The 22,012-nt window shown below is 44.5% G+C and overlaps 1 protein-coding gene across 1 annotated transcript in view; it reads left to right on the top strand.

Annotated features, from left to right (window-relative positions):
* Positions 1 to 347: 347 nt before the first annotated feature.
* The window catches only part of C16H10orf71 (chromosome 16 C10orf71 homolog), a 61,295-nt gene continuing 39,630 nt past the window's right edge, over positions 348 to 22,012 (top strand). Inside the window, exon 1 of the mRNA XM_067710243.1 lies at positions 348 to 676. The gene's annotated coding sequence lies outside the window, so the exon portion shown is untranslated. The remainder of the gene's footprint in view (positions 677 to 22,012) is intronic.

The following is a 22,012-nucleotide window of genomic DNA, read 5'->3' as shown; positions in this document are numbered from 1 at the left end:
TTTCAGACTTCGGGCCTCCAGAACAGTGAGACTATAAACGTCTGTTGTTTAAGCCACACTGTGTGTGGTCATTTGCTAGGGAAACCGCAGGAAAGTAGCCCATAGGCAGACTTGTGCTTGTGACTGTCCAGCATGAGTTGCTATTTGCAGGAGAATTTGTGATCTCATCCCTCAGGCCCACGAGCCCGTCGGGTCCTGCTCTGCCCTTGGCTGGAAAGGGAATCCCGAGGTTGCATCTGCCTCTTGGGTGTGGAGCTCTGGGCTGGAGCAGGATGAGAAATGGGCCTATTTATAAACGAACAGAGCCAGAGGGCGGGTGCGGGGTTGGCCGAGGGCTTCACCAAGGTCAGAGATCCAGTGCTTTGGGATGGGGGCACTGCAGAGAAGGGCCAGGCTCCAAAGGAAGCAGGGAGCCAGAGCACTTGGGCCTCTCCGAGAGGTGGGGCCGTGGTCCATTTCTGAGCAGCCTAACGCAGGAATGTCCAGCTGGCTTCCAAGTCAGATCTGGTGTCTCAGGCGAAGGGCAGGCCCAGCTGGGTGGGAGCGGATTCTTTCCCACTGCCTCATTGTCGCTCCGAGAAAGGAAGTGTGAGTGCCCAGGGCAGGAGCCCTGCACGCAGCCCGTGTCCATCTTGTGCCCTTCACGCTGCTGCTGCTCGAGGGGAACGCTGCCATGGTGAGTGAGCCTCTGTGCTCCCCTCATTTCTCGCTGTAAAGACCACTTTCTCGGCAGGGCCAGGCTGGAGGGACTTGCTGGGTGGTATTTCAGCCCCAGATTGTCTCATGGGGGGCGGGAAGCTGGGCGGCAGTGCCAAGGATGTAGATGGAAGGAACTGCTGCTTAGTGGCTGAGGGGGACCAGGGTCTACTCCCAGCACGGCTGGTGCTGGGCACCGCTGTTCAGAGGAAGTCATAGCATACAGGCCGCCTTACCCAGCCCCTCCAGCAGGCCTGTGCCCGGGAGATGCCCGGCTCTCCTGCACCAGGGGTCTTAGGAGCTAGCAGAAGGCTGTCCTCCACCGCAGGAGCAGCTTCTGACCCAGCTAGGAGGCCTACCCCAGTCACATCTGTGACCATATCATGTCTCTGAATCTCGTACGTCTTTAAGCACTTCTCCCTGCAAGAGTAAATTTCTGACTGAGTAGCTACAGCAGGAAGAAGAATGGGGGCAGATTTTTCACCTGCTTGGGTTCAGAGGCACAAGCTTCAGTAAGCGTGGAATCTCAGCTCCATCTCCTTCTTGCTGTGTGACCCTGCACAAGTCACTTAACCTCTCTGAGCCTCATTTCCCAGTCTGTAATAAGGGGATAATACAGCCTACTTGCTGAGCTGCTGGGGAGGTTAGATGAGACAGTATGTGTAACTAAAGCTCCAATCTCCATCCATAGAACCTGGGTTCATTTCCCAGGTCTTTGGACAACTTCTTTTCTGTTTAACCTTTTTCCTTGAGAAAGTCTGCTGGAGCTGCAGAGGCCCCATCCATCCCGGTCAGGCATCTGGTCACATGGAACGCTCAGCATAGCCCTGTGCTGTCATGGGGACATTCATGCAATCCACATGGGACTTACAGGGCTCAGGTACCTGTAGCCCACAGACCCCTCCTCCAACCTCCTCCCCTGACTCTGGGCTCTGGCCCAGCTGCTCATGATCAGAAGACCCAGATTCCAAGCCTGAAAGCAAACCTGTATCTTTATCACTCACTTGTCAAGCCCTGTCTTTCCTGGAGAAGCCTGTCTATGACCTTCTCAGGGTTAAGCCTATATTGAAGTAGAAGCCTATATTGAAAGGGAAAAAATAACTTTGACCATCTCCGGGCCATATGATACCATGTTCTTTATTTTCTTCTTTGCTATTTTCTATATTTTCCAAATTTCCTCTCAATGAGTATAACTTTTATTATCAGAAAATAAAAGAGCTGTTCTAAAATTTTCTGCCTACCGTATCACATAATTGTGTAAGAGCCACTGGAGGCCCAGTTTCTTTCCACATATAATCTCATGATATCCTGACAATAGTCCCACCAGAAGCTCAGCTGTGATTCCATTTTGTAGGTGAGAAAATCATGCTTCAAGAGGTGAATGGTGACCACAGGGCCAGCCTGTGGCCAAGGATGGGAAAGGAACTCAGCCTGCCTGCCTTCTGAGCCTTGCATGGGAAGCCACGCTCCCCTAACCCATAGAGACACAGCCACCGCTCTGTCCTCACCTCCCTCTCCTGATCACGCCCAGGACTTGGCCTGCCCTTCAAGTCAGAATGACTGATCAAAGTCTCAAGTGCCCTCCAGGCAGAAATAAATAACAGAGAGGTAGATCCTGGGATTCTGGTTTCCTATTTTTAAATGGAATGAAAAATAAATCATTTCTGCTAACTGTTTTTATCTGGCTGCAGGAAATCATGCATCACCATCTTTTAAAAGAAAATTAAGCCTTTAATTCCATGGCACATGTAATAAAATGGTACTTCAGCTCTCTGCCCTGAATATATGGTCTGTCATGTCCTAATTTACTATTTTGATGCTGCCTGAAATGTTCTGAAGCTATTAATGTGGCAATATATTCAAGCACCAAACCTGGCCTTCAGATGTTGTCGAAGCGCTCATTTAACACAATGGATGGCCATGCGGGAGCCAGAGGGGTCATATTGAGGGGTAGGCCACGTGGATGGGGTGCACAGCTGGCTCTACCATGGAGTGCTACCGTGAGCCAGATTCCCAGTTTCTTCCTCTGGAAGGTGGACATTATGGTACCTCATTCACAGGCGCAAGGTGCCAGGTTCGGATCCGTACCTGGACCTCCAGCTGCACCACCATCTCATTCTCTGCCAAGAATGCCCCAAATGCCATTCTCTTTATTCTGATTCTCTCGTGGTCCACAGGAGAGCTGTGAATGCTTCCACACGCATACCAGTGCTCAGCACGTGTGCACAGGCTCACACATGGGGCAATTCATCTTAAGGATTTGAGCAGGCACGTCCCATTGTACTTTGAAGAGCAGCCCTTTATGAGCAGGGAACTGCCCAATGATCCGTGCAAAGATATACTGGGGCAAAGTTTCAAAGCAAGATAAAGGACAGGGGTCTGGGGGCTTCTAGGCCCGTGTTCGTCATCTTGTACACTTCTCTTCTCTCCCGTGGCCATGTGATGCCGACAGGGAGACTGTGTGTTACTGTCAGCTGACCTCTGGGGTCCTCCCTGCTGGCACTCAGAACAGCCACTTCATGTGAGCTCCTGGATGGGGCTACTTGAATGAGAGCCCTCGTGTGCTGCAGGAACTTCCAAATGGGCTCAAAGACACTGCTGGGGTCTCTGGGGTCAGGGACTTCAGGTCTTTCCATGGGGCCCTCAGCAGGGCGCCCAGCCCTCTGGGAGGTTCAAGGCAGCCCTATGTCCTCTACAGGGTAAGGCTCGTCTGTTTCAGGGACAGAGTTGGGATAGTTCATTTAGCTTTCAGCAAACTTATAAGGAGAATAATTGCAAACCTATGTCTGGAGGGGCAGGCCAACGTGAAATTCTCAAATGTGGACCTGATCCCTTAGCAATGGGCATGAACCAAGCTCCCTCTGGTACCCAGGGCTGGTGGCCTGAGGGAGAGGCTACACCTGCTGCTGAGACGAATTTTCTGGTTGCTTGGGCAACCAGACAAGCGACTTGAGCAAATTATTTAGAGAAAAATAGCAGCTTTCTTGCAAGATTGTTGTGATGATTAAAATGAATCAATACTGGCGATCGGTCACACAGATGCACTCACTACCTGTTAGCTGTGGAAACCAGCCAACTGCACGGCTGTTTCCTAAAACTGAAGCGACCCGCTTGTGGCAGACAGTGTGAGCATGTACTCAGTGCTGGGAGTCCTGCTTGGCTCTCCTCTGCCTCGTCCATCACACCCAAGCCTCCAGAGCCAAATTCAATCCCAAATGACCTCCCCCTCCCCTCCCTGAGCCTCTGGGCCACCGGCTGTCTCCCCTGAACCCCTACAATGTCCTTCTGACTGGCCCTGCCCCCCATCTCATCCTACAACATTCTATTTTCCATGCAGCAGCCAGAGAGATCTTTATTTTTTTATTGAAATATAGTTGATATATAACATTATATATGTTACAGGTGTACAATGTAGTAATTCACAATTTTTAAAGGTTATACTCCATTTATAGTTATTATAAAATACTGGCTATATTTCCCCATGTTGTATAATATATCCTGTAGTTTTTTTTTTTTTTTTTTTGTGGGCCTCTCACTGTTGTGGCCTCTCCCGGTGCAGAGCACAGGCTCCGGACGCGCAGGCTCAGCGGCCATGGCTCACGGGCCCAGCCGCTCCGCGGCATGTGGGATCTTCCCGGACCGGGGCACGAACCCGTGTCCCCTGCATCAGCAGGCGGACTCTCAACCACCGCGCCACCAGGGAGGCCCATTGTAGCATGTTTTATACCTAACAGTTTGTACCTCTTAATCCCCTACCCCTATATTGCCCCTCCTCCCTTCCCTCTTCCCATTGGTAACCACTAGTTTATCCTCTACATCTGTGAGTTTGCTTCTTATTTTGTTATATTCACTAGTTTGTTATATTTTTTAGATTCCACATATAAGAGATATCATACAGCATTTGTCTTTCTCTGTCTGACTTATTTCACTTAGCACAATACGGCATCCATATTGCTGCAAATGGCAAAAGGTCTTTCTTTTTATTGCTGAGTAATATTCCATTGTAGTATATATACCACATCTTCTTTATCCATTCATCTGTTGTTGGGCACTTAGCTTGCTTCCGTATCTTGGCAATTATAAGTAATGCTGCTATGAAATCTTTTTTAAATGTTCATCAGATCCTATTGGCCCTGTGACTAAGCCCGCCATTGGCTTCCTATAACACTGAATAAAATGTAAACTCGATGGCCTGGCCCGCAAGGCTCTACATGGCCTGGCCCTGTCTGCTCTCTGCTCTCATCTTGAAACTCCCACCCCCAAACCTCAAAGTTCCATGAAAGCAGTGAATCTGCCTGTCTTGTTCATGGCTGTATTCCATTGCCTGGCCCGTGGTATTTACAAAACAAATGCTTCTAGAATCAACGAAGGATTCAAAGCCAGACAAACTAATTATACTTCATTGTACCACTGGACAGGGGAATAGACACTAAGGAAAATAAATTCCTTCCGCTAAGCAAATTTCAATCCCTCCTCCTAAACTAGGAGCCTGTGGGGCTCAGAGGGCTGAGGAAAAAGTTTGTACCCAGCCTGTATCTCCAATGTGCCAAGATGGCTTTGGGGGAAAGTGGCCCTAGAGGGACCACTGCATTCAGCTGCACAGACTGTGGGCTGCACAAATCCAGGGATGACACTGACATAGAACGATGCCCCTAGAGTTTTCAGATGGGTCAGTACAGCAGCCTTGGACCCCCAACCTGCTCCATCGGGGGTGAGCCCCCTTGAGTCCCCTCCCTCAGCCCTGCCCAGACCCAGCTGTGCCCCTCTGTCCTCAATTGGTTTCCTCCTTAAGAATTCTCAGACCGATAAACCAGGGAACAATACAAATGATCACCACTGGGTGAAGAGGGAGGATGGAGTATCAGATGGGTTTCACCCTGTCTCTGCCGCTTCCTGTCTGCGTGCCCTTGAACTCATCGTTTTTCTGAGCCTCGAGCTCCCAGCACACAGAGATGTTCAGAACATTTTGGCTGGGCTGAACCAGACACCTGCATGGCAGGGCTGATGGAAAGATGGCAAAGTCCATACCACATGGCAGACTCCAGTTCCACCAGTGTGAAGAGCTTCAACAGGACCCAAAGTCAGCACATCCTTGCTTTCCTTTATTCGCTGTAATGGTGAGCATGAAGTTACCATGATGCCTTCTTGCACATGGGGCCACTGTGGCTCAGAAGTTCAATGGTTGCCCGAGTTCCCACACTGCTGGTGGTGAGACAGTGACTTACCCTGGCCCTACGGATGGACCCTACAGCTCCTGTGAGGTAGCCGTGTTCCCAAGGCCATAGGGCATAGGAGTCAGAGACTTTGACCTTGAGGACTCAGCTCACTGCTCAGGTCTGCAGGTCCAGGCTCTCTCCAGCCCCACTCTACTTCCCACCTGCCTTCCACCTGGCTCTGTGGGGTCTGTCCCTGGGCCTACAGTTCAAGGGGAGGAAGGTGGGACTTCTGAAAACAAAAATCCCTGTCCCATAACTGAGCTTAACTGTCAAGTCCCAGTCTGAAAACCTGGGACACCCTGCTGACAGTCCAGATGACAGCCCATCTGGGAGGGCGGCTATATTTAGCAACATGCTTGACCTACCATGTTATCGAGAGCAGAACCAAAAGGTTGGGGAGCTGAAGGGAGATGGCAGAGAGAACCTCCACCCTGCGCCCCCCAAGCCGTGCAGCCTTGAGGAACTGCTCCGGAAAATTTCCACTTTCTGACCACATCTTTTTTCCCAATGTTAGGGAGCTTCAGTGCTTTCGACCTGGAGGTAGAGGACAAAACCAACCAGCTCTGTTTGCAGCAGGAAGAATTTCAGCACAAGGGAGTTAAGAAGCATGTGGGCCATGGGTCACAAAGCCAAGCTTTCCTTCCGCACCCCTGGGTGCTCACAATGATAGGAGGGAGTCTGTGCAAGCAGCACATGGGTGCTGGGGAGGGGACCTGGGCTGTAAAGAGGTGAATCCACACCCCAGGTAATGATGCTCCCCACCTCGTGGAGTTTTTGAAAAGATCTAATGAAGCATAACATGAAAAGTATGCAGCACAATAAACACCGCGCCTTTCTCTCCTGTTCCCTAGATCCTCCTAACCCGATGAGGTAGGATTTAGCCAATTTATCCCCATTCTACAGATGAAGAAACTGAATGCAGCATTCAGAGAAGGTGATTTCCGTAAATTCTCAACAGGGGTTGTGCTGCAGATACATCAATATTTCCCATCTCTGAGTTTGACATGTGTGTTCAATGGTCCAAGAAAATCAAGGTTGGGGGTAGGGGTGATGGTGCTAATTTCCCAGAAGCAATCTGACCTCTGCTCTTTGAAGTGTCACGAAATTGGCTGGAGACTGCTCCCGTCAGCAGCGCTGCACTAGGCTGCTGAAAGCACTTTTAGCACCTGATTAAAAAGGAGCCTTATTTTCCTGAGCAATTACCAGCCTGCCTCTCATGATCTCATCCCGAAGACAAGGAAGAAAAATGATGGAAGGCTGGCCTCCAGATGCTCACGCCGCAGAACACTGAATGGCCTGGCCTCACTCGGGTGTGGGATGTACCAGGCACGGCTTGGGCTGCGGCGGCCAGAGCTGTAGGGCAGCAAGTGGTGCTCGGCATGGAGGTAGACTATATCCTTTCCAGCTCCGATGGAGATGCTGCTCTGGCCTGCAGCCGGCCGTGACCTGACTCCTGGGGGATTTGGGAATGAAGTGAAAGGAAGAAAAGAACTAGGCTGATTTGAAATCCTCCTGTGGGGAGGTCATCCCTTTCATTTCCCAAAACAGCTCTTCCTGCGAGCACTTTAGCCTCAAGGTATATTAAAGGAAACAGAGACTCCTCAGGAGATAACTCCCTGCCCCAAACTACACAGCCAGGAGTTTAGCAAAAAAGGATTCAAACCCAGGCAGAGCCCTAAACAGCACACTGCATTACACCATGCTGCCCTGTAGCATTCCTGGGCTGCCTTTAGGAGTAGCTAGGGGCTTGTGTTCACCTGGGCTTGCTCCCTCTGGCCTCACAGTGGGTGACAGGAACGGTGCCCCACCCTGGGCATGGCTGAAGACTCCTGCCCCCATTTGTCCTGTAACTGTGTCACCCCAAGGGCACTCCACACCTGGTCTCAGTCATAACCAGGGCTGTCTCTAAGAGCTCATAGTAGCAAGGAGCCATAAAAAGGAAATACCCAGTGCTGCCAAAGATGTGGTCAGACAGGCAGGCTTACTCATTGCTGGTGGCAGTGGAAAGCAATTTGGCAAGTTACATGCATACAAGGCTTCATAATGTAAATCTCTTTGATTCGCTAATCACACATCTGCAAATATATCTTTTTTTTAACATCTTTATTTGAGTATAATTGCTTTAAAATGGTGTGTTAGTTTCTGCTGTAAAACAAAGTGAATCAGCTATATGTATACATATATCCCCATATCCCCTCCCTCTTACATCTCCCCCCCACCCTCCCTATCCCACCCCTCTAGGTGGTCATAAAGCACTGAGCTGATCTCCCTGTGCCATGTGACTGCTTCCCACTAGCTATCTATTTTACATTTGGTAGTGTATATATGTCAATGCTACTCTCTCACTTTGTCCCAGCTTACCTGTCCCCCTCCCTGTGTCCTCAAGTCCATTCTCTACGTCTGTGTCTTTATTCCTGTCCTGCCCCTAGGTTCATCAGAACCATTTTTTGTTTTTAGATTCCATATATATGTGTTAGCATACGGTATTTGTTTTTCTCTTTCTGACTTACTTCACTCTGTATGACAGTCTCTAGGTCCAACCACCTCACTACAAATAACTCAATTTCATTTCTTTTTATGGCTGAGTAATATTCCATTGTATACATGTGCCACATCTTCTTTATTCATTCATCTGTCAGTGGACACTTAGGTTGCTTCCATGTCCTGGCTATTGTAAATAGAGCTAAAGTGAACGTTGTGGTATCTGACTCTTTTCGAATTATGGTTTTCTCAGGGTATATGCCCAGTAGTAGGATTGCTGGGTCGTATGGTAGTTCAATTTTTAGTTCTTTAAGGAAACTCCATACTGCTCTCCATAGTGGCTGTATCAATTTACATTCCCACCAACAGTACAAGAGGCTTCCCTTTTCTCCACACCCTCTCCAGCATTTATTGCTTGTAGATTTTTTGATGATGGCCATTCTGACTGGTGTGAAATGATACCTCATTGTAGTTTTGATTTGCATTTCTCTAATGATTAGTGATATTGAGCATCCTTTCATGTGTTTGTAGGCAATCTGTATATCTTCTTTGGAGAAATGTCTATTTAGGTCTTCTGCCCATTTTTGGATTGGGTTTTTTGTTTTTTTGATATTGAGCTGCATGACCTCCTGTATATTTTGGAGATTAATCCTTTGTCAGTTGCTTCGTTTGCAAATATTTTCTCCCATTCTGAGGGTTGTCGTTTCATCTTGTTTATGGTTTCCTTTGCTGTGCACAAGCTTTTAAGTTTCATTAGGTCCTATTTGTTTATTTTTGTTTTTATTTCCATTTCTCTAGGAGGTGGGTCAAAAAGTATCTTGCTGTGATTTATGTCAAAGAGTGTTCTTCCTATGTTTTCCTCAAAGGGTTTTATAGTGTCTGGCTTTACATTTAGGTCTTTAATCCATTTTGAGTTTATTTTTGTATATGGTGTTAGGAAGTGTTCTAACTTCATTCTTTTACATGTAGCTGTCCAGTTTTCCCAGCACCACCAATTGAAGAGGCTGTCTTTTCTCCATTGTATATTCTTGCCTCCTTTATCAAAGATAAGGTGACCATATGTGCATGGGTTTATCTCTGGGCTTTCTATCCTGTTCCATTGATCTATATTTCTGTTTTTGTTCCAGTATCATGCTGTCTTGATTACTGTAACTTTGTAGTATGGTCTGAAGTCAGGGAGGCTGATTCCTCCAGCTCCATTTTTCTTTCTCACGATCGCTTTGGCTATTTGGGGTTTTTTGTTTTTCCATACAAATTGTGAAATTTTTTGCTCTAGTTCTGTGAAAAATGCCAATGGTAGTTTGATAGGGATTGCATTGAAGCTGTAGATTGCTTTGGGTAGTATAGTCATTTTCACAATGTTGATTCTTCCAATCCAAGAACATTGCAAATATATCTTAAGGCAATAAGTCCAAATAAAAAAATCTTACCTGTCAACATCTTCATCTTCCTAAGGAGCCAAATACATTGAAATTCTATAATGTGGAATATTAAGCCATTAAAAATAACATTTGATCTTGGATTGGAAGAATTAATATTGTTAAAATGGCCATAGAACCCAAAGCAATCTATAGATTTAATGCAATCCCTATCAAATCACCCATTACATTTTTCATATAACTAGAACAAATAATCACAAAATGTATATGGAGTCACAAAATACCCAGAATTGCCAAAGCAATCCTGAGGAAAAAGAACAAAGCAGGAGGTATAATCCTCCCAGATTTCAGACAATACTGCAAAGCTACAGTAATCAAAACAGCATGGTAGGGCTTCCCTGGTGGCGCAGTGGTTGAGAGTCCGCCTGCCGATGCAGGGACGCAGGTTCGTGCCTCGGTCCGGGAGGATCCCCCGTGCCGCGGAGTGGCTGGGCCCGTGAGCCATGGCCACTGGGCCTGCGCGTCCGGAGCCTTGCTCCGCGACGGGAGAGGCCACAGCGGTGAGAGGCCCACGTACTGCAAAAAAAAAAAACAAAACAGCATGGTATTAGCACAAAAGCAGACATATGGCTCAACGGAGCAGAATAGAGAGCCCAGAAGTAAACCCACACACCTATGGTAAATTAATCTTCAACAAAGGAAGCAAGAATATCCAATGGGGAAAAGACAGTATCTTCAGCAAGTGGTGTTGGGAAAGCTGGATAGCTGCATGTAAATCAATGAAGTTAGAACACACCCTCACACCAAACACAAAGATAAACTCAAAATGGCTTAAAGACAAAAATAAGACTGGACACCATAAAACTCCTAGAAGAGACATAAGCAAACATCTCTGACATAAATCATAGGAACGCTTTCTTATGTCAGTCTCCCAAGACAATATAAATAAAAGCAAAAATAAACAAATGGGACCTTATCAAACTTATAAGCTTTTGCACAGCAAAGAAAACCATAAAGAAAATGAAAAGACAACCCACGAACTGAGAGAAAATATTTTCAAATGATGTGACCCGCAAGAGCTTAATTTCCAAAAGACACAAAGAGCTCATACAACTCAATAACAAACAAAAACAAACAAAAAAACCCAAATCAAAAAGTGGGCAGAAGACCTAAATAGACATTTCTAGAAAGAAGGCATACAGATGGCAAACAGGCACATGAAAAGATGCTCAACATCACTAATTATTAGAGAAATGCAAATCAAAACTACAGTGAGGTACCACCTCACACCAGTCAGAATGTCAATCATTAAAAAGTCCACAAACAATAAATGCTGGAGAGGGTGTGGAGAAAAGGGAACCCCTCCCCTACACTGTTCGTGGGAATGTAAATTGGTGCAGCCACTATGGAAAATGGTATGTTTCCTTAAAAAACTAAAAATAGAGTTACCATATGATCCAGCAATCCCACTCCTGGGCATACATCTGGAGAAAACACTAATTTGAAAAGATACATGCATCCCATTGTTCACAGTAGCACTATTTACAATAGCCAAGACATGTAAGCAACCTAAATGTTCATCGACAGATAAATGGATAAAGAAGATGTGGTACGTGTATACAACGGAATCCTACTCAGCCATAAAAAAAGAATGAAATAATGCCATTTGCAGCAACATGGATGGACCTAGAGATTATCATACTAAGTGAAACAGTCAGACAGTGAAAGACAAATACCATATGACATCACTTATATGTGGAATCTAAAATATGATACAAATGGAGTTATTTACAAAACAGAAACAGACTCACAGACATAGAAAACAAACTTATGGTTACCAAAGGGGAAAGGGGGTGAGGGATAAATTAGGAGTTTGGGATTAGCAGATACAAACAACTATTTGTAAAATATATAAACAACAAGGTCCTACTGTATAGCACAGAGAACTATATTCAATATCTTGTAATAAACTACAATGAAAAAGAATATATATGTATAACTGAATCACTTTGCTGTACACCAGAATCGAACACAACATTGTAAATCAACTATACTTCAATAAAAAAAAGTTTCAGAAAAATTCGTAATAACATGGAAATGGCAAAAGAAAGTTATGAAATTGTCCAGATGGTGTGAACACAACTATGTTAAAAAAAAAAAAAAAAGAGTGAATGAATAAATTTCACTTGGGACTTATGGGTAGAGGTTTGTTTTTGTTTTTAATTTACAGACTTTACTTTTTATAGCAGTTTTAGGTTCACACTAAGATCGAGTAGAAAGTCCAGAGATCTCCCATATACCCCTACCCCACACAAGCATAGCCTCCTCCATGTCAACCTCCCTGGGCGGGGTTTTTTCCCTACTTTCTTTCACCCTCCCCAAATTGTCAAATTGTCTATAACGAGAAAAATAAATTTTGTTAGGGAGGAAGCAAAGATGAGAGGAAGTGGCGGGGAGGGGGAGGAAAGGCAAGAGGAAAGGCAAGAAGAGGGAGCCCTCATCCCAAAGGGAGAACACAAACAGGTTCTTAGCCCTTTCGATTTCCGATACACTTTTTTATTTCACCAGCTGTTGGAATTCCTCACCATTTAAAGTTTGTGACATCATTTCCCACGTCCACATACTTTCTCTCAGGGAGGAAAGAAAATCTTGATGCTTTCTCAACCCTAAAACCATCCCTCAAACACCAAATTCAAGCCGGCCTTTGAGGGAAGCCTCTTTAGCTCACTCTGCGCTTCTCTGTACCTTAGACAAGTTTTCCTATCAATGTTGATCATCCCCTAACCTGCAGCCTTGGAGCCTGGGCAGATTCTCTGGCTTTACCACACGCACACGCACACTCACACACGCCTCTGTGGTGATGGGAAAAATATGACCTGCAATGTGGGCCTCAGGCCAGCAGGGGGCAGAGTGGGTGGGGGCCAGCACTGCGTGTGCACCTCAGGGTCCCCAGTACCCAGAATCAGAGAGGCACAGGCACGTTGAATGAATGAGTGGATGCTTCAGCAGCCCGTTTTTTGGCACTCTTTGGAACTTTAAATTGGGAATGGGTTTTTCTGGGCAGCGATGGTGGAGTTTACATGCGTTAGATCACCCCACAGGAAGAATGGTTAACATCTAGCCTGCTTTGGTCTCTAATAGGTCATACTAAGGGCCATTTCCACCCATTTCTGTGTCAGAGGAAAGAGGCGAGGACTGGGGATTGCCATCCACACACCACAAGGCTCCTTTCCCCCTAGGGGCCTTGTTTCCCCAGTTATAGGATGAAGAAGTGGGATGCCCTCCAGGGCCTTCCCATGATGCTGTGCTGTGACCCCATTAAGGATTGCTTGACTATATAACAAATTCTTCCTATTGAAGCGTTTCCAAAACATGAGACATTTCAGGGATACATTTTATTTTTTATGTCATACATAGTAACAACTACAAAGAATTCAAGGTGAGATTCTTAGAAAATTTGATCCCAAAACAGTAGAAATCAGTTTCTTGTTCTCTTTTTGGTAAGATGGTAATACAGGGTCTGATCCACAAAACTGTCTGCACCCACCTCACACACACACACCTAGCCATGCACACACACACACATATTCACACATACACACACACACTCATACACATTTCCCATCATCACCACCAGCCCCCAAATGACTGTATGGTAAGTACACATGGAAAATTTCTAGGAATGGGACCACCCAATGGAACTTCAAAAGGAAAGGATGCAACCTGGAGGTGAATTAGGAGGAAATGACACCAGGGAAACGGAGGCAATAAGCTCTCGATTGGGACTTAAAATAGAGGAAGGACTGGCTATTGTTGTCTTTCTGGGGAGGGAAGAACTGAGGGGTGAGAGGATTGACTTTTTCCCCAGTACATTACTAACAGCAACGAGGCATCTGGGCACTGCTTTCTGTTGCTTAAACAGGTGGCCTCGCCAAAAAAAGAGGCAAGGTCTGCCCAGGGGGCCTCTTTCTAGGACCGCAAATAACAGAGCACTCTCAGAGTCTGAGCTGCTTCTCACTGAGTGCCAGCCTGGGATTAAGTATGGAACCAGCTCAGACGCCGGCCAAACCCCCCGACACTGAGCTCCAGAGCAGAGAAGGCGAGTGCTCAGCACCCCGCATGACTCAGACCCTACACCCAGCCCTCAGGTAACTGCACCTGACCAGGAAGTCCCTGACAAGAGGCTGCCCCTCAGGCATCTCCAGGCCTCGAGGAGAGGAGCCCCCAACAGGATGCCCAGCCCTCAACAGGATGCCCAGCCCTCAGGTGACTCTGTGACAGGACAGCTGCCCCAGCTGTGTGGCTGACAGGGTCTTGGTGCTCTGGCCTGGTGTCAGGCCTGAGCCTCTGAGTTGGGAGAGTTGAGCTCAGGACATTGGTCCACCAGAGACCTTCCGGCCCAACGTAGTATCAATCGGCAGGAGCTCTCCCAGAGATCTCCATCTCAATGCTAAGACCCAGCTCCACCCAAGGGCCAGCAAGCTCCAGTGCTGGATGCCTCATGCCAAACAACTAGAAAGACAGGAACACAACCCCACCCATTAGCAGAGAGGCTGCCTAAGATCATACTAAGTTCACAGGCACCCTAAAACACACCACCGGATACAGCCCTACCCACCACAAAGACAAGATCTAGCCCCAAAAACAAACAAACAAAAAAAGATCCAACCCCACCCACCAAAACACAGGCACTGGTCCCCTCCACCAGCAAGCCTACTCAAGCCACTGAACCAACCTCACCCACTGGGGGCAGACACCAAAAACAATTGGAACAACAAACATGCAGCCCACAGCTGTGTTTGCAGCCCCTAAACACAGTAAGTTAAGCAAAAAGAGAAGACAGAGAAATACACAGCAGATGAAGGAGCAAAGTAAAATCCCACCAGACCAAACAAATGAAGAGGAAATAGGCAGTCTACCTGAAAAAGAATTCAGAATAATGATAGTAAATATGATCCAAAATCTTGGAAATAGAATGGAGAAAATACAAGAAACGTTTAACAAGGACCTAGAAGACCTAAAGAGCAAACAAACAATGACGAACAACAAAATAAATGAAATTAAAAATTCTCTAGAAGGAATCAATAACAGAATAACTGAGGCAGAAAAACGGATAAGTGACCTGGAAGATAAAACAGTGGAAATAACTACTGCAGAGCAGAATAAAGAAAAAAGAATGAAAAGAATTGAGGACAGTCTCAGAGACCTCTGGGACAATATTAAATGCATCAACATTCAAATTATAGGCGTCCCAGAAAAAGAAGAGAAAAAGAAAGGGTCTGAGAAAATATTTGACGAGATTATAGTTGAAAACTTCTCTAACATGGGAAAGGAAATAGTCAATCAAGTCCAGGAAGAGCAGAGAGTCCCATACAGGATAAATCCAAGGAGAAACATGCCAAGACACATATTTATCAAACTATCAAAAATTAAATACAGGGCTTCCCTGGTGGCGCAGTGGTTGGGAGTCCGCCTGCCGATGCAGGGGACGCGGGTTCGTGCCCCGGTCTGGGAGGATCCCACGTGCCGCGGAGCGGCTGGACCCGTGGGCCATGGCCGCTGGGCCTGCGCGTCTGGAGCCTGTGCTCCGCAACGGGAGAGGCCACAACGGTGCGAGGCTAGCGTACCGCAAAAAAAAAAAAAAAAAAAAAAAAAAAAAAAAAAAAATTAAATACAAGAAAAAATATTAAAAGCATCAAGGGAAGAGGCACAAATAACACACAAGGGAATCCCCATAAGATTAACAGCTGATCTTTCAGCAGAAACTCTGCAAGCCACAAGGGAGTGGCAGGACATATTTAAAGTGATGAAAGGGGAAAACCTACAACCAAGATTACTCTACCCAGCAAGGATCTCATTCATATTCAATGGAGAAATAAAAACCTTTACAGACAAGCAAAAATTAAGAGAATTCAGCACCACCAAACCAGCTTTACCACAAATGCTAAAGAAACTTCTCTAGGCAGGAAACACAAGAGAAGGAAAAGACCCACAAAAACAAACCCAAAATAATTAAGAAAATGCTAATAGGAACATAATCAATAATTACCTTAAATGTAAATGGATTAAATGCTCCAACCAAATAACATAGACTTGTTGGATGGATACAAAACCAAGACCCATACATATGCTGTCTACAAGAGACCCACTTAGGACCTAGGGACACATACAGACTGAAAGTGAGGGGATGGAAAAGATATTCTATGCAAATGGAAATCAAAAGAAAGCTGAAGTAGCAATTCTCTTATCAGGCAAAATATATTTTAAAATAAAGACTGTTACAAGAGACAAAGAAGGACACTACATAATGATCAAGGAATCAATCCAAGAAGAAGATATAACAATTATAAATGTTATATAGGAGGACCTTATGTATTGAGGTGCTCCTATGTTGGTGCTCCCAACATAGGAGCACCTCAATACATAAGGCAATTAACAGCCATAAAAGGGGAAATCGATAGTAACACAATAAAAGTAAGGGACTTTAACACCCCACTTTCACCAATGGACAGATCATCCAAAATGAAACTAAATAAGGAAACAAAAGCTTTAAATGATGCATTAAACAAGAGGGACTTAATTGATATTTATAGGACATTCCATCCAAAAACAACAGAATACACTTTCTTCTCAAGTGCTCATGGAACATTCTCCAGGATAGATCATATCTTGGGTCACAAATCAAGCCTTGGTAAATTTAAGAAAATTGAAATCATATCATCTTTTCCCACCACAACGCTATGAGACTAGATATCAATTACAGAAACAAAGCTGTAAAAAATACAAACACATGGAGGCTAAACAATACGCTACTAAATATCCAAGAGATCACTGAAGAAATCAAACAGGAAATCGAAAAATACCTAGAAACAAATGACAATGAAAACACGATGACCCAAAACTTATGGGATACAGCAAAAGCAGTTCTAAGAGGGAAGTTTATAGCAATACAATCCTACCTCAAGAAACAAGAAAAATCTCAAATAAAAAACCTAACCTTACACCTAAAGCAATTAGACAAAGAAGAACAAAAAAAACCCCAAAGTTAGCAGAAAGAAACAAATCATAAAGATCAGATCAGAAATAAATGAAAAAGAAATGAAGGAAACAATAACAAAGATCAACAAAACTAAAAGTTAGTTCTTTAAGAAGATAAAAAAACTGATAAACCACTAGCCAGACTAGTCAAGAAAAAAAGGGAGAAGACTCAAATCAACAGAATTAGAAATGAAAAAGGAGAAGTAACAACTGACCTTGCAGAAATACAAAGAATCATAAGGGATTACTACAAGCAACTATATGCCAATAAAATGGACAACCTGGAAGAAATGGACAAATTCTTAGAAAAGCACAACCTTCCAAGACCAAACCAGGAAGAAATAGAAAATATAAACAGACAAATCACAACCACTGAAATCGAAATTGTGATTAAAAATCTTCTAACAAACAAAAGCCCAGGACCAGATGGCTTCACAGGCGAATTCTATCAAACATTTAGAGAAGAGCTAACACCTATCCTTCTCAAGCTCTTCCAAAATATAACAGAAGGGGGAACACTCCCAAACTCATTCTACTCATTCTCATTCTTGGTATCAGGGTGAGGCCACCATCACCCTGATACAAAAACCAGGCAAAGATGTCACAAAAAAAGAAAACTACAGACCAATATCACTGATGAACATAGATGCAAAAATCCTCAACAAAATACTAGCAAGCAGAATCCAACAGCACATTAAAAGGATCATACACCATGATCAAGTGGGATTCATCCCAGGAATGCAAGGATACTTCAATATATGCAAATCAATCAATGTGATACAACATATTAACAAACTGAAGGATGAAAACCATATGATAATCTCAATAGATGCAAAAAAAGGTTTCAACATAATTCAGCACCAATTTATGATAACAACTCTCCAGAAAGTAGGCATAGAGGGAACTTACCTCAACATAATAAAGGCTATATATGAAAAAACACACAGCCAACATCATGCTTAATGGTGAAAAACTGAAACCATTTCCTCTAAAATCAGTAACAAGACAAGGATGCCCACTCTCACCACTATTATTCAACATAGTTTTGGAGTTTTAGCCACAGCAATCAGAGAAGAAAAAGAAATAAAAGGAATCCAAATCAGAAAAGAAGAAGTAGAGCTGTCACTGTTTGCAGATAGCATGATGCTATACATAGAGTATCCTAAAGATGCTACCAGAAAACTACTAGAGCTAATCAATGAATTTGGTAAAAGAGACAAAAGATCTGTATGCAGAAAACTATAAGACACTGATGAAAGGAATTAAAGATGATATAAACAGATGGAGAGATACACCATGTTCTTGGGTTGGAAGAATCAACATGACTCTACTACCCAAAGCAATCTACAGATTCAATGCAATCCCTATCAAACTATCAATGGCATTTTTCACAGAACTAGAACAAAAAATTTCACAATTTGTATGGAAACACAAAAAAAACCCCGAATAACCAAAGCAATCTTGAGAAAGAAAAATGGAACTGGAGGAATCAGACTCCCTGACTTCAGACTAGACTACAAAGATACAGTAATCAAGACAGCATGATACTGGAACAAAAACAGAAATATAGATCAGTGGAACAGGATAGAAAGCCCAGACATAAACCCACACACATACGGTCACCTTATCTTTGATAAAGGAGGCAAGAATATACAATAGAGAAAAGACAGCCTCTTCAATAAGTGATGCTGGGAAAACTGGACAGCTACATGTGAAATTAGAACACTTCCTAACACCATATACAAAAATAAACTCAAAATGGATTAAAGACCTAAATATAAGACAAGACACTATAAAACTCTTAGAGGAAAACATAGGAAGAACACTCTGACATAAATCACTGCAAGATCCTTTTTCCCCTAGAGAAATGGAAATAAAAACAAAAATAAACAAATGGGACCTAATGAAACTTAAAAGCTTGTGCACAGCAAAGGAAACCATAAACAAGATGAAAAGACCACCCTCAGAATGGGAGAAAATATTTGCAAATGAAGCAACTGACAAAGGATTAATCTCCAAAATATACAGGTAGCTCATGCAGCTCAATATCAAAAAAACAAAAAACCCAATCCAAAAATGGGCAGAAGATCTAAATAGACATTTCTCCAAAGAAGATATACAGTTTGCCAACAAACACATGAAAGGATGCTCAACATCACTAATCATTAGAGAAATGCAAATCAAAACTACAATGAGGTATCACCTCACACCAGTCAGAATGGCCATCATCAAAAAATCTACAAGCAATAAATGCCGGAGAGGGTGTGGAGAAAAGGGAAGCCTCTTACACTGTTGATGGGAATGTAAATTGATACAGCCACTATGGAAGGTTCCTTAAAAAACTACAAATAGAACTACCATATGACCCAGCAATCCCACTACTGGGCATATACCCTGAGAAAACCAAAATTCAAAAAGAGTCATGTACCAAAATGTTCATCACAGCTCTATTTACAATAGCCCGGAGATGGAAACAACCTAAGAGCCCATCATTGGATGAATGGATAAAGAAGATGTGGCACATATATACAATGGAATATTACTCAGCCATAAAAAGAAACGAAATTGAGCTAATTGTAATGAGGGGGGTACACCTAGAGTCTGTCATACAGAGTGAAGTAAGTCAGAAAGAGAAAGACAAATACCATATGCTAACACATATATATGGAATTTAAGAAAAAATAATGTCATGAAGAACCTAGGGGTAAGACAGGAATAAAGACACAGACCTACTGGAGAACGGACTTGAGGATATGGGGAGGGTGAAGGGTGAGGTGTGACAAAGCGAGAGAGAGGCATGGACATACATACACTACCAAACGTAAGGTAGATAGCTAGTGGGAAGCAGCCGTATAGCACAGGGATATCAGCTCGGTGCTTTGTGACCGCCTGGAGGGGTGGGATAGGGAGGGTGGGAGGGAGGGAGACGCAAGAAGGAAGAGATATGGGAACATATGTATATGTATAACTGATTCACTTTGTTATAAAGCAGAACTAACACGCCATTGTAAAGCAATTATACCCCAATAAAGATGTTAAATAAAATAAAATAAAAAAGAGACATGTACCACAGTGTTCATTGCAGTCCTATTTACAATAGCCAGGACATGGAAGCAATCTAGGTGTCCATCAACAGATGAATGGATAAAGAAGATGTGGCACATACATACAATGGAATATTACTCAGCCATAAACAGAAACGAAATTGAGTTATTTATAGTGAGGTGGATGGACCTAGAGTCTGTCATACAAAGTGAAATAAGTCAGAAAGAGAAAGGGCAAATACCGTATGCCAAAGAATCTAAAGGAGGGCTTCCCTGGTGGTGCAGTAGTTGAGTGTCTGCCTGCCGATGCAGGGGACACGGGTTCGTGCGCTGGTCCAGGAAGATCCCACATGCCGCGGAGCGGCTGGGCCCGTGAGCCATGGCCGCTGAGCCTGCGCGTCCGGAGCCTGTGCTCCGCAATGGGAGAGGCCACAACAGTGAGAGGCCCGCGTATGCAAAAAAAAAAAAAAAAAAAAGGAAAGAAAAAATAATCTAAAGGAAAAAAAATGGTTCTGAAGAACCTAGGGGCAGGACAGGAATAAAGACGCAGACGTAGAGAATGGACTTGAGGACACGGGGAGGGGGAAGGGTAAGCTGGGATGAAGTGAGAGAGTGGCATGGACTTATATACACTATGAAATGTAAAATCGATCGCTAGTGGGAAGCAGCCGCATAGCACAGGGAGATCAGCTGGGTGCTCTGTGACCACCTAGAGGGGTGATATAGGGAGTGTGGGAGGGAGACACAAGAGGGAGGGGATACGGGGATATATGTGTACATATAACTGATTCACTTTGTTATACAGCAGAAACTAACACACCATTGTAAAGCAATTATATTTCAATAAAGATGTTTAAAAAAAAAAGTATGGAACGAAGGATTGAGTATGCATTGTTTCACTTAATCTGTACAAAAACTGCCAGGTCAATATCATGAAGCCCACTTTATAGAGAAGAACACTGAGGCGGAGGGTGGATCAATAACATGTCCACACCCACAGATCTCATAAGAGGCCCAGCTGGACTCTAAAGCCAGATGCCAGGTGTTTTCCCTTCTTTGACTGCCTTGCAGTCCCCTTTCACGTGGAAGGTTGGGAGGGGTGTGCAGGGATGGCCAACATTCCTTGGAGGAGGTGGAAAACATTCCCTGAGGTCATAGCTCTGCCTTGAAGTCTCGCTCCTCTTTCAAGACCAGCCACTCTGGAGGTTTCCTCACCATTCTGGGCTGACCTGGCATTTCCACAGCAATCTCTTTCAAAGTGGTTCCTGAAGGGCGTGGCCTGTGTCTGGTGGTTTGATCTCACTCCAAATTAAATCTATGGTTAGTGGCGATCCCACTTTATGGCGTCCATGGTTCTCCCTGATGCCCTGGGTGGTGACATCATTTTCATGTCAGACTTGCCTACTTATGCAATCCTTTGTTTAAAGCGTTCTTCCTCTTTAGTGTAATTCAGAATCCTAGAATCTAATCGGTGGAGCATTTTGTTTAGGGAGTGGGGAGGGCTATCTTTAGATGAGGGATGATTTGTGTGTTTATTGGCCAAATATACTCTAATTTAGACGAAAGTCATGTCTGGGTGGTACATACTTCACTCCTTCCATTCTTCGCTCTCCACATCTCTTGCAGTAAAGTGAGAATCCGGCGTAAGAACCTTCTGAACTCCCGCTACTCTGGGGTCCGTCTTTATAGACAGGGGTCCTTGGATCCAGAGTCTGGAACCCTGGTCCTGAGTTCCAGTCCTAGCCCTCGTTTCACGGACAGATATTGGACAAGTTATGCTGTCGCTCTGGGCCCTGGTTTCCCAACTGTCAAACATGGGGCTGAATGAGGTAGTGTGTAAAAATGCTTTGTTAAGACCCACGGTTGCAGGAGAATCCCTTGGAGGACTTATAAAAACAGACCTATCTGGGCCCACCTCTAAGAGTCTCTGATTCATTGTAGCCTGAATATCTGCGTTTCCCACAAGCTCAGAGATGCTGATGCTGCTGGCCCAGGGTCCACACTTGGAGAACGTCTGGCTGAGAGTGAAGGGGTGTGCGGTGAGAAGCGCGTTATCATGATGCCAGACAGGGGTCTACAGCCAAGGGAAGCTGCTCCCCTCACCACCACTCTGCACGCTACACTACACGGCAGTGTTTTTCCTAACTCCAGATAAAGA

The sequence above is a fragment of the Pseudorca crassidens genome, chromosome 16 (assembly GCF_039906515.1).
Source record: "Pseudorca crassidens isolate mPseCra1 chromosome 16, mPseCra1.hap1, whole genome shotgun sequence".
Classification (NCBI taxonomy): domain Eukaryota; kingdom Metazoa; phylum Chordata; class Mammalia; order Artiodactyla; family Delphinidae; genus Pseudorca; species Pseudorca crassidens.
Note: the sequence above shows the minus strand (reverse complement) of the source record. Positions and strands in the feature narration are given on the sequence as shown.